Here is a 13,030-nt window from a genome sequence, read left to right as displayed (position 1 = left end):
GAGTAGTTTATAAAATGCAGTTGAATTCATCTCATAGGATTCATTTTTGGGATTGAAATGCGAAGTATATTTATAAATATTTTTGTTTTGTTACCTGTCAGTTTAGGTAAAGCGATTCCCTTCCCATTGATTTTTTTCATATGTTTGTTATGACAATGACATTTTCAACTTATATCGCCATAAAATAACTTAATCTAAACATATATCTATTGTATGAAGTATAAATGACGTCTGCAAGTTATATTACTTAAAAGCAGCTTAATTACAACTAGTCATTGTGTTTGTATCATATAGGATTTTTGCAAGTTTTTATTGTTGGCGAACCACTTAATTATAACTAATTGTCATTTAAACGGTGGATTGAACGTACGGCTGATGTATTTTAATTGTATTTTAACTGTATTAGAATACATCTGAAATAACTTGTAAGATGTTTTATAAGCCGCCATTTTTTGCGCTGTTTTGATTTTATAAGTGTTCGATATTGAGTCAATATAACAAGAAATGAACAACTGAATTAGTATTAAACGTGAATTTTCAACTATTATATAACAATCTGTGTTACTTGGGAGCGTATAGGGCACTCACTCTCACAAGCCACCGCTTGAGACGAATGGCCTTTCAGCATGAGTAGTGTGTGGATGATTGGGAATTGATCTTGCTGGGTCGCTCACGAATGGAGTTCTCGGACTCTGTCAGTTCTCACATCGAGGAACTGAAAACGACCGCCGCAGTCATTCATTTTCGGCTGAAAAACAGGCACTGAGACTGATATTTTGCAGGACTGGTTTCAAGACCAGGACTAACATAAAACTATAATTAAATCACTTACGATATTATTCCTGAAGCTGTTACTAAGAACATTGACAAGAAACTGCATTTGGTTAACAACACGTTTACAAAGCCAACCAATTGAACTTAAATAAGTGCAGTCGACAAAAATTACAAACTCAAGCAAAAAGGGAAGCAAATAAAGCCCTTCAATTGATAACTATGGAAGTGCTCTAAGAACACTTAGCTGAAGAGAGGCAGGCCTAGTTCAAATGCGAACGTCGAGCCATGAAGAAGAAGAAGAAGAAAAGTGAAAAGTAAACTCGTCATATTCGAAGGGATTTTACAACTTTTTCGCATGGTTTCCATATTTTAACTTTTGAAGGTCTGATCTACTTTTTTAGAATTTACTTACCTTACCGATCAGGCTATGGCCTGGGTGGCCTCTGCTGTACATAGTAGCCGTCTCCTGTTCCAACACTCTGGTTGTTAGTCTCCAGTTCCGCACTCTGCGTAGGATCCGCAGATCGTCCTCCACTTGGTCGACCAACCTAGCTCGCTGCGCTCCACGTCTTCTTGTACCGGTCGGATGACTCTCGAGAACCATTTTTGTCGGGTTGCTATCCGACATCCTGATGGCATGACCCCCCCCACCGTAGCCTCCCGATTTTCGGACAATGGTTGGTTCTCTCAGCAGCTGATGCAGCTCGCGGTTCATTCGCCTTCTCCAAGTCCCGTCTTCCATCTGCACTCCACCGTAGATGGTACGCAACACCTTCCGTTCGAAAACTCCAAGGGCGCGTTGGTCCTCTGCACGTAGGGTCCATGTTTCGTGCACACAGAGGACTACCGGTCTAATCAGCGTTTTGTAGATAGTTTACTTCGTGTTACGGCGAACTTTATTCGATCGTAGAGTTCTGCGGAGTCCAAAGTAAGCACGATCCTGCCACAATCCGCCTCTGAATTCCTCTGCTGGTGTTATTGTTTGCGGTCACCAGTGAGCCCAAGTACACGAATTCTTCAGCCGCATCGATTTCATCACCGTCGATTGAAATTCGAGGTGGCGGGCGCGGTGATTCCTCCCTGGAGCCCTTTGTCATTATGTACTTTGTCTTCGACACATTAATGACTGATCCGATTCGCCTGGCTTCACTGTTTAGTCGGATGTACGTTTCCGCCAACGTCTCAAATTTCCGAGCTATAAAATCAATATCATCAGCGAAACCAAGCAGCTAAACGGACTTCGTGAAAATCGTTCCACTCGTGTTTATCCCCGCTCTCCTAATTACACCTTCTAAAGCAATGTTGAATAGCAAGCACGAAAGACCATTACCTTGCCGTAAACATCTGCGAGATTCGAAGGGACTCGTGAGTGTCCCTGATACTCGAACTTCGCACATCACTCGATACATCGTCGCCTTGATCAATCGCACCAGTTTATCCGGGAATCTGTATTCGTACAAAATCTGCCATAGCTGGTCTCGATCGATTGATTTGAAATCGATGAACAAGTGATGTGTGGGCACGTTGTATTCGCGGCATTTCTGCAACACCTGGCGGATGGCGAACATCTGGTCCGTTGTAGCGCGTTCACCCATAAATCCAGCCTGATATTGCCCCACGAACTCTCTTGCAATCGGTGATAGACGGCGGCATAAAATTTGAGAGAGTATTGTGTAGGCAGCGCTCAGTAGTGTGATAGCTCGGTAGTTCCCGCAATCCAACTTGTCGCCCTTTTTGTAGATGGGACACACGATACCTTCCATCCATTCCTCCGGTAATACTTCCTCCTCCCAAATCTTGGTAATGACCCAGTGTAGTGCTCTCACCAGTGCTTCTCCACCGTATTTTAGAAGCTCGCTTGGTAGTTGATCTGCTCCAGCGGCTTTGTTGTTTTTCAACCGGCCAACCTCCTCCTCAATCTCTTGAAGGTCAGGGGCCGGAAGTCTTTCGTCCTGTGCACATACTCCTAGATCTGTTACCACGCCACCTTCGGTACTCGCAACGTCGCCATTGAGGTGCTTATCGTAATGCTGCCGCCACCTCTCGACCACATCACGCTCGCTCGTGAGAATATTCCGTGATTATCTCGGCACATGTCGGCTTGTGGCACAAAGCCTCTGCGCGAGCAGTTCAGCTTCTCGTAGAGTAGAACTTTCGTGTGTCCTTCGCGCGGTACAGCTCTTCCATCGCTTCACGATCTCGTTCTTCCTGCTGGCGCTTCTTCATCCGGAAAACTGAGTTCTGCCTGTTCCGCGTCTGTTTGTAACGTACCTCATTCGCTCTCGTACGGTGTTGCAGCATTCTCGCCCATGCTGCATTCTTCTCGTTTTTCAACTGTTCACATTCGCCGTCGTACCAGTCGTTTCTGTGATTCGGAGTCGCGCAGCCTAGTGCTGTAACCGAGGTACTACCTATGGCGGATCGGATATCCCTGCAGCCATCTTCAAGTGTAGCTGCGCCAAGCTGCTCTTCCGTTGGTAGGGCCACTGCTAACTGCTGCGCGTAGTCTTGAGCCACTTCTACGTTACGAAGTTGCTCGATGTTGAGCCGCGGTGTTCGACTTCGACGCGTGGTGATAACTGTCGAAAGTTTTGAGCGCATGCATACAGCGACTAAGTAGTGATCCGAATCTATATTCGCACTGCGGTGTCAGTAAGCAGAGTCATAAGGACCCTAGTGCCAAATGAGGATTAAATCAACTTTGATTGGTGGTGAATCCACATTTCAGCCATGTAAATCGTATCGTTTGCTAGATACATGTTTGGGAAATTTCAGAACCCGACTCCGGATAATCGTGCCCAACCTGTGCTGAGCCTGTACTGAAATATTTGAAAATTAACATTAATGCAAAACGCAAGATTGTCCCAAGGCATTTCAAATAGATTACACTAATGTGTCTCTGACAGATTTTGGGCAGCTGAATCCGAATCTGAGCTCAGATTTGCTCCAGCACGTCACAATTTTGAGCTATACCTCAATTTATAGGGTAAAATAAGGGATTTTGGGCTTTTTCGACTGCAAGCCATTAAACAAGGAAATATTTTTTTCAAGTAATCAAAAGGTACACCTCGTCCTCTTTTTACGTCCATGCTTGGCTGAGCGACAAAAAATTCTACCGCTAAGACAATGAGCAAACTCAACAGTTTTATATTTTTTAAAACATCTTCGTGATCAGAAGAAGTGTACAAAAATATAAAAATGTGTATTTTGATCATTATTTTGTCGGTAGAAATTTTTTTCGATAAGCCAATAGTGGACGTAAAATAAGGTTTAGGTGTAAATTGGTCAATTAACCACTCATGCAAAATATATCGTTTTACCAAATCAAATTCGATAGATTTAAGCATTTTATGTTAGTATGTAAACTTGCATGCAAATTTTGGAGGGTGACTTGTACGGGGAATAGCGTACCTAACATAAATCACTTAAAACTATCAAATTCGATTTGGTTAAACGAAATATTTTGCATGAGTCGTTAATTTAGATGTTAATTGGCCAGTTTACCTTTTGATTGCTTATGAAAAATATTTCCATACTTAATGGCTTGCAGTCAAAAAAGCCCAAAATCGCATATTTTGCCATATAAATTGAGGTATATCTCAAAATTGTGACGTGCTGGAGCAAATCTGAGCTTAGATTCGGATTCAGCGGCCCAAAATCTGTTAGAGACACATAAGTTTGCTTTTGAGACAGACCAAAAGATAATTTTTGTAACGCTGTGTTATTTGGATTTCAAGGGTGTTTCAATAGCATAATAGGAGTTTCAGGGGCGTTTCAATTAATTTCAGACGCATTACAAAGATTACAAGGGTTTTCTGGAGGGGTATCAAATGTTTCAGTAGTATTAAACACTCCAGAGACCCCTGAAATCCCGTGATGCCTCCTGAAACCTCCAGAGAACCCCTGAAAAGCCCCTGAGACAACCAAGTACCCCCTTAAACATTCCGGAATCCCCAAAATGCCACTGAGACTCACTTAAACGACCCTGAGATCCCCTGAAGCCCCCCTTTGATCCACACGTATTCCTCCGAAACATCCTGGGACTCCCTGAAATGCCCCTGAGACTACCTGAAACAACTATGAGACCTCTGGTTCGCCCTGACACCCCCATGGACTCTCTTTAACGCCCCTGAGATCCTCTGGAAACCCTGAAACTCCTTGAGATGAAACGCTTCTGAGGCCTCCAGGAAATTCCCCGAAAATCACTGCCACCTCTGAAACGCCCCTGAGATCTCCTGGAACACCCCTGCCTGAGACCTCCTGAAGCACTGCCCTCGAGACCCTGGAAACGCCCCTGACACCCCTTTTTTACATCCAACTGGGAGTTCAAAAATCTTCAGTAATGGCCTGTCGTGTTCATGTTCATGCACACTCCAGTGCGAAAGTTTAGCGTGTTGTGACCGCATTCTCTTAGGGTTAGTCCTTTTTCACCATTTCACCCGGCATCGCGGTTCAGTATTACTTCTGAGGAGGGTGTTATGTGCTACGTGCCCCCCTTCAATGTGTTATTCAACGATACACGCCATTCAGCGATTTATCTCATGCTGAGCTTTTCGGCCCCTTTAGTTATTAGTTCCTTTCCAAACAGAACTCTTTTGCTCTCATTAGTCGTTTGGTATTCGCCATTCAGCGATTCTCAACTTGTTAATACCCACCTTCATAATGCTGAAACCTTCAACTTCCATCTAAACAAACTTCGATCAAATTCTTTCTGCGACGCTTCAATGGAGAATTTTCCAACGAAGGAGGTCATCTAGACCGCGCACTACTTGAATAGTTTCTGGCGGTGGATGATCTTCAGAAACCTTTACATCCCGGGCAGGCACCGAAGTCAATTTTACGATTCTGGTTGGAGACTTGCTTCCGGTTCACAGGTGCCCCGATTACCTCGCTCCGGTGTTTTTTTCGCGGTATACTCGGTCTAGTCCCCGGCAGTGGACGTAGTCTACTCCAACAGAGAAAGACCTCGACGGTAGATCTTCTCCCGATACCGGTGTTTCCAGCCCGACCTGTCAGGTGCCGACGTAAGTTCAGTGATTTCGGTGGTGATGATAAAGTACCGGTTCTTCGTAAAAACTACTCGGTTATGTCCCCGGGGTATTCGAAAACGACGTGTCTATAGATACGTTAACACACTCCGGACAAAAAAACGAGGGAGCTTGCCCTACTCCCCCCCTACTCAGGCACCAAACTTGAATACTTATTGAGCCTGCTACGCTCGTTAGAAAACGCTTCTTACTGCTTCGTGGTTTTCCGACGTTTATCATGATTGTCGCTATAGCGTTGACAGCCTTCATCGCCTTTCCCTAGGCGTAGTTGACGTGCTCCTTGAAGTGGAGCCGATCATCGACCATCTCTTCTAGGAGTTTCAAAGGCGTTTCGATGCAATTACGTGCTCTCCGACTACGATCTCCATCCTTTGGACTGCTTTACAGTTGCTGATCAGAAACACTTCCGTTTTGTGATGGGCAATTTGAAGCTTGACCCCAGTCATCCATTTTTCAACAATAGACAGTGATTCCGTCGCCAGGATTTCTATTTCTTCAAGCGTCTCTCCTGTTATCGGCAACACGACGTCGTCTAGGAAGACCACGATGACGACTCCTAAAGATAAGACTCCGGGCTTTCCTGAGTGTTGAGCCAAGAAATATGATATGAGTTCTGTTCAATTCTGATGCATTCAAAAGCAAAGAAAGTTAGCTAAAACAAAACATTTTTGATACTAATTCGTATGTAGATTATGCCGCAATTCCCCAGAAAAATCCTTCATGAGGAATCCCTACCGTAGTCCACACACATGGACAATTTCCGAATGTGTATGACAGTGCTGCGAGACGACGACTGACCGGAGGAAGAGCTGCCACCCTCGTGCATTCCCCCCCTCCCCGCATGACATTGGCATGTGAATGTGTGCCAGCCAGCAAAGGGGAAATCAATTTAATATTTTTCCATTTTCAATTTTCTCTCCGCCACTTTGGAGAAAGTGGAAGCCACCACGCGCGCTGGGATGCGAGATGCCTTCCGTCTGTCTGCCGGTGAAAACGAACGGTCACACAGGGACGGAGACGGCCGGCGGAGGGGCGACTGACGAAAAGAGTTGGAAAGATTTTCATTTTATCACCCTTCCGTAGAAGGGGCAAGTAGTTTTATTCGTACCTCAGCTATATCTCCCCATATACATGTGCGAGGCGTGCACCCACACACGGACATGAAAATCCGAAAGGAGCAGCGAAAAGTATAAGGAATCGCTCAAAGTGTGGGGGAATGTGGATCCATTCTTTCTATTATTAGTTTTTGGATAAAAATAAAATATATTAGTAAGTAGATTGCATACATATGTGGGAATGCCGTTCAGGGGGGGTCCAATGGGAGGCACAATCAGCTCCGTACCCACAACTATGAAACTATCTTCCGAAGGAGAAGGAGGAAAAGTTCCCAAGTAGATGCGCATGTTTTTAATATCGCCGGGATTATTTATTTAATGTTTCTCCACGGCACATCCGGATGATATGCAGGGAAGATTGTTATCGGGCAATAGACGACAACGACGACTACAGGCGGGAACATCTCTCCATAATCGGAACACATGTAATCGAATACCCATACATAAGCATACCGTGCAGTCTACTGTTCTCCCTGATTTAACCATGTAGTATCAAGGGCAATCTAAATTGAAAAAGCAATTTATGATTGTTCGATGGCTCCACAAGTGGATTGCTATGGACGACGTAAAGTAAAATGTAATTTCTGAATTTCTTGAAGGTTTATTATTGTTTGAGATGAAGATTTTTTTATATATATTGGCTGGATTCAAATGGTTCGTTTGATTTATTCTTCTTGATGTTACGTCCACACTTTGACGAAGCCTGCGACATTCTTTATTATCCTGGACCTCCATGAGAACTGATAAATTAACCGATGCAAATGTCTCCACACTTACGAAGTTCAGCAATAATTCCTCTTCAACCTTCAATTGTTTTTCTCCTTACAGTTTGGAACCTTGTCTAGAACCTTTTAAATGGCTTTTATACCAGTGCAACCACGAACTATCAACAGTTGCACAAAACCTTTGCATATCGTTACTTTCCATGCTTTTCAGCGTTTCAGTCACTACACTCTCTTTGTGCTACCATTCTTTGTGCTACTATTTCTTGCTAAATTGAAGAATAATATGACTCCAGATACCTGACCCTCCCACTCAGATGTCTGTAGAGCAGCAGACATCTGAGTGGAAAGGTCAGGTAGAGTGTAATTGAGGACCACCTCCAACAGCCAACGAAGACTGCAGGGTTACACCCCTGACCCATTAAACCATTTCCATGGGGCTGCATGGATTACAGTCCCGGGGCCTGGCAAACCCCCAACTTGTGATTCAGCCGCGTATTCGCAGGCTAAGAATAGGACTACTAACCCCAATTCAAGGTGTCAAGCAGCGACCCGTTCCGAGGAATAAGTAATCGAGGGGGTGAAAAAGATGCTCGATCTTTACGGGGCCTTTGAGGTACCTGGGCACCGCCCACAGTATTTTTTCCATAACCGCAGGGCTCTGGCGTGGTGGATCTCCTTTTCCGTGCAACTCGTGGGATTAACAGGGATTAACTATGAAGAACAATTAAAATAAATAAAATCAAACAGAAGCTAGTGGTAGTGGCGAGGCTATCCCCTTCGCAAGAAGTGGGTTAGCGAGGTCTACGAGGTCTAGCGAGGTTAACGAGGTTACGAGGTCTACGAAGTCTAGCGAGGTTAACGAGAAATGAGGAGCAGGGATGCCCTATATACAGATTTATCTGTATTATACAGATTATTGAGGATCCGTATAGATTTTGTTTTGTATGAAATTTGAATGGGATATAGATTTTTCACGCAAATTTTGAAAAGTGCGATACAGATTTGCCAAAAAAAATCATCTGGCATCCCTGGTGAAGTGGCAGGAGCAGGAAGATGCCCACGGAGCTCCGATCCATTCCCCTGCTAGCCTGCCGGGAGAGATATTGGACGGAGCGTGGTTGACGAGCGCCATCAACCAAAAACGAGAAGGGCTGTCCGCTGTCGAGGTGGCTGAGCAGCAGCTTGCCAAGATCATCGACTTTGTGTCCACGAAGTCCAAAACAAGTATGGACTGGAAAAAGGCCCTGTTGTGACTTCGTAAGTCGCAGGATCACGTGAGATTCGTGAAAACTGCAGTAGCGGCTAGACATGGGTAACTCACTCGCGAATCGACTCAAAGAATCGATTCGCGAAACCGAGTGAGTGAGCCATGATTCTTTTCAAAAGAGTTACGATTCACTGATGGTCATTACGATTCCATACGAGTTGTCGAAAAGAGTTAGTTTGACTGCGAACTTGATGATGATTGGTCGCAGAACATCATAATTTTTGCAAATCGTTATTTTTTTATTCATTCTTTATTGTGAGGCCGGCTCGCACCAGTGATTCGATTCTTTGAAATTCGAAAATCTTTGAATCCTATATTTACTATGTCATGCTTATTCGTTTGTGCACACAACCGTCAACGTCCGTGGAGGATTTTTTTTCGAAAACTGGGCAGAAACATACGAAAAGGAGATGGCTAGCATCGAACAACGTCATTTTTCTTTAAATCTCGGAAATGAGTTACTGAATCGATCAAAAGAGTCGACTCTTTTTTGAGAGTGAATCGTAAGCGATTCACTCACAAAACTGAACCAGTTTTCCCATCTCTAGTAGCGGCGGAACCGGCGGAAGTAAAGGTTACGAAGTCTACCAAGATGGAGGCCTTCGCTTTCGCAGGTAGTCCGAACGGTGTGGCGGATGCGACTGCTCGTGATAAAAGCTCACAGAGGCAGCCATCAGAATGGCGACGGTTGGTTGGACGAATGGTTCGACGAAAAGTGCAGAACGGTTTTGGAAGAGAAGAATGCAACGAGGGCGGTAATGCAGCAGCAAGGGACTCGACAGACCGTGGAACGTTATAAACAGAAGCGGAAACAGCAGACCCGCCGCTTTCGGGAGAAAAAGCGTCGCCTGGAAGAAGCGGAGTGTGAAGAAATGGAACTGCTGTGCCGTTCTCAAGAAACACGGAAGTTCTATCAGAAGCTCAACGCATCCCGCAACGGCTTCGTGCCGCGAGCCGAAATATGCAGGGATAAAGACGGAGGCCTCTTGACGGACGGACGTGAGGTGATCGAAAGGTGGAAGCAGCACTTCGATCAGCACCTGAACGGCGTGGAGAACGTAGGCACGGGAGCCCACGGCAACGGAGGAAACGACGACGCCAGTGCAGTGGAGGACGGAAATCCAACAAAGCAGCTAGTAAGGATAGTATCGCAGCTGAACTCATCAAGATGGACCAGAAAAGTTGGCCACCTGTCTGCATCGGCTCATAGTCAGGATCTGGGAAACCGAACAGCTACCGGAGGAGTGGAAGGAAGGGGTAACCTGCCCCATTCACAAGAAAGGCGACCATTTGGAATGTGAGAACTTCAGGGCGATCACTATTTTAAATGCGGCCTACAAAGTGCTATCCCAAATCATCGTCCGTCGTCTGTCACCTAAAACGAAAGAGTTCGTGGGAATTTATCAAGCCGGCTTCATCAACGGCCGGTCGACAACGGACCAGATCTTTACCGTACGGCAAATCCTCCAGAAATGCCGTGAATACCAGGTCGCAACGCATCATTTGTTCATCGACTTCAAAGCGGCATACGACAGTATCGACCGCGCAGAGCTATGGAGAATCATGGACGAAAACGGCTTTCCTGGGAAGCTGACTAGACTGATTAAAGCAACGATGGACGGTGTGCAAAACTGCGTAAGGATTTCGGGTGAACTATCCAGTTCATTCGAATCTCGCCGGGGTCTGCGACAAGGTGATGAACTCTCATGCCTACTCTTCAACATCGCTCTGGAAGGTGTGATGCGACGAGCCGGGCTCAACAGCCGGGGAACGATTTTCACAAAACCCGGTCAATTCGTGTGCTTTGCGGACGACATGGATATCATTGCAAGAATATTTGGAACGGTGGCAGAGCTGTACACCCGCCTGAAACGCGAAGCAGCAAAGGTCGGACTGGTGGTGAATGCCTCAAAAACAAAGTACATGCTGGTAGGCGGGACCGAAAACGACCGGATCCGTCTGGGTAGTAATGTTACGATAGACGGGGATACTTTCGAGGTGGTGGAGGGATTCGTCTACCTCGGATCCTTACTGACGGCTGACAACAACGTGATCCGTGAAATTCGGAGGCGCATCATCAGCGGAAGTCGGGCCTACTACGGGCTCCAGAAGAAACTGCGGTCGAAAAAGATTCACCCACGCAACAAATGCACCATGTACAAAACGCTAATAAGACCGGTAATCCTCTACGGGCACGAGACATGGACCATGCTCGAGGAGGACCTGCAAGCACTCAGAGTTTTCGAGCGACACGTGCTAAGGACGATCTTCGGCGGTGTGCAGGAGAACGGTGTGTGGCGGAGAAGGATGAACCACGAGCTCGCTGCACTTTACGGCGAACCCAGCATCCAGAAGGTGGCCAAAGCCGGAAGGATACGGTGGGCAGGGCATGTTGCAAGAATGCCGGACAACAATCCTGCAAAGCTGGTGTTTGCAACTGATCCGGTTGGTACAAGAAGGCGTGGAGCGCAGAGAGCACGATGGGCGGACCAGGTGGAGCGTGACTTGGCGAGCATCGGGCGCGACCGAGGATGGAGAGCGGCAGCCACGAACCATGTATTTTGGAGAAATATTCTTGATTCAGTTTTATCTTGAATTAGATGTAATACTTAATAAATGAATGAGGCAGCCATCAGATGAAAAGCTGTCTGGAGGAGCCCGCAAGGCTAGGAAAATACTACTAACCCCGAAGGTCGGAAGCAGGCGTCTAAGAAAGCTGGGAAGGGTCAGTGGGCCTGAAAAGGCTGGCCCGTCCCGAAAGGATGAGGAATCTGGGAGCCGATGTGCGCAGAATCAGACGTACTTGCACGGGTGAGATGATCCTTCAGCTGAAGCGCGACAAAGAATGCAAGGGTGCCACCCACAAAAGTTTGGCGGAAAATTTCCTTGGCGAAGGGGGAGATCAAGGGGTACAGGGCTCTCACAGCGGCATCACTAACGATGTTACGCTGGAGGTCTACGGTGAATCGATCGAAGAAGTGGAATTGACTGTAGCTCACTCAATCGCAGTTGTGGAGGAGTGAACTGGAATCAGCTCATCACAAAACTGAGATGGTGGTTGTGAGTAAGCGATGATCAATATAGACAATTACACTATCATTTCGAAGCGCTCCGTCAGCCACATTAAATATGCCTGCAAGAGAGCCTCCTTAATTAACGTTGAACCATTCGTCATTGAAATCATCGTCAACATCAAACATTTGAAAGCAGTTTTTTCGTTCAAATCAATCATTTTTGCAACGAAAATGGATTCACTGTATTCCACATGAGGAATAGAATACAATGAATACATTTTCGTGGTCATTGTTTTGATTTACAGCAAAAAAAACTGCTTTTCGATTTCCGAAAAATGATTACGAATGCTTGAGCCTTAAAGTAGCACCTTTTGTGGCACTGTCCCGGATGCTGTCCGATATGCTGCCAATGACAAGTAAAGATCATGCTATAAACCATTTAAATCACCCGTATTGATGAGCACATTCCATAATATTATTTAATTTCAACATGACATAAACTTTTAGTTAATTATATCTAGTATCAGATTCTCCATTAATGCAAATTAAGTATATACAACATTAGGAATTGTACATTCAAAATAGTCTTGAATCTTCTTTATATGAATATAAAAAGATATTTTAACAAATTCGTAATCACACCCATACATAACGACCTAGCAAAACCGTACCAAAACAAGTGTCACAAACCGATTCAATTAGCATATGAGCACCCAGGTTCTCCTGCTGCGGGGCTGCGGTCGGCCAAAGTTGTTCCAATTAGTGCTATTGGTCACATGGGTGAATTGCTGCTTCCCCGTGCTTTCCAACCTTCGTTCTTCGTTCCCAGGTGGCAGACCTCGGAAGCAAATTTTAAGCACATTTAAAAATTGTAACCATAGCAAAAACTAACTTTCTTCATTACATCGTTTTAGCCATTCGCAAACGTGAAGGCCGCTCCTCGTCCACCAAAGTAGCATCGTTTAGCTCTCTTCACCACCCGAAACGGAAGGGGCGCCGACGAGAAGGGTTATTATTTGAACTGTATATACTTTTGCTGCCATTTCGTCTTGCTTCGTTCCTCTGGTCTCGGTGGGAGCCACTTACC

At 45.5% G+C, this 13,030-nt stretch overlaps 1 protein-coding gene and 1 long non-coding RNA gene across 2 annotated transcripts in view; one reads left to right on the top strand and one right to left on the bottom strand.

Moving 5' to 3' along the window:
- LOC109433196 (LIM/homeobox protein Lhx6-like) overlaps nt 1-13,030 on the top strand; it is an 811,403-nt gene that overhangs the window by 128,069 nt on the left and 670,304 nt on the right. The window lies entirely within an intron of this gene.
- Nucleotides 1-13,030, bottom strand: part of LOC134292084 (uncharacterized) — a 289,398-nt gene that overhangs the window by 1,418 nt on the left and 274,950 nt on the right. The window lies entirely within an intron of this gene.

This window comes from Aedes albopictus, chromosome 3, assembly GCF_035046485.1.
Source record: "Aedes albopictus strain Foshan chromosome 3, AalbF5, whole genome shotgun sequence".
Classification (NCBI taxonomy): Eukaryota; Metazoa; Arthropoda; class Insecta; order Diptera; family Culicidae; genus Aedes; species Aedes albopictus.
This window is presented reverse-complemented; position numbering and strand designations above follow the sequence as displayed.